The 390-nt window shown below is 34.6% G+C and overlaps 1 protein-coding gene across 2 annotated transcripts in view; it reads right to left on the minus strand.

The window, feature by feature from the left end:
- The window catches only part of LOC106882567 (RNA polymerase I-specific transcription initiation factor RRN3), a 57,305-nt gene that overhangs the window by 34,016 nt on the left and 22,899 nt on the right, over positions 1–390 (minus strand). The window lies entirely within an intron of this gene.

Below are 390 nucleotides of genomic sequence, written 5' to 3' on the forward strand. Positions count from 1 at the left end.
AATTCATTCTCTTTATCGCTATCATTGGAGCTCTCGGATTCACTGCTTTCACTTTCGGAAAATGAAACCTCAGATTCATTATCAAATACCACGTGCTTTTTTTTTTTCGGTTACAGAGTTAGATTTATCAAGGTCTTCAACGGAAAATCCTTCGAATTCTGACTCGCTGCTTGACAGAATAAAATTCGTATCCAAATTTTGAAAACACAACAGGAACAAATTTGGAAAAAAATCTCCCAAAATTCACAAAATTAAAAAAACATGTTGATCATCATACAAAACTGTAGCTGAACTGTTTACACAAATAATCACGAATGTACTAACGAGATTTGCCCAGATATTCTCATTTAAATATGAATAGGTGATTACGGGCGGTTTTGGGCAGCTTGG

Source organism: Octopus bimaculoides, chromosome 6, assembly GCF_001194135.2.
Source record: "Octopus bimaculoides isolate UCB-OBI-ISO-001 chromosome 6, ASM119413v2, whole genome shotgun sequence".
NCBI lineage: Eukaryota > Metazoa > Mollusca > Cephalopoda > Octopoda > Octopodidae > Octopus > Octopus bimaculoides.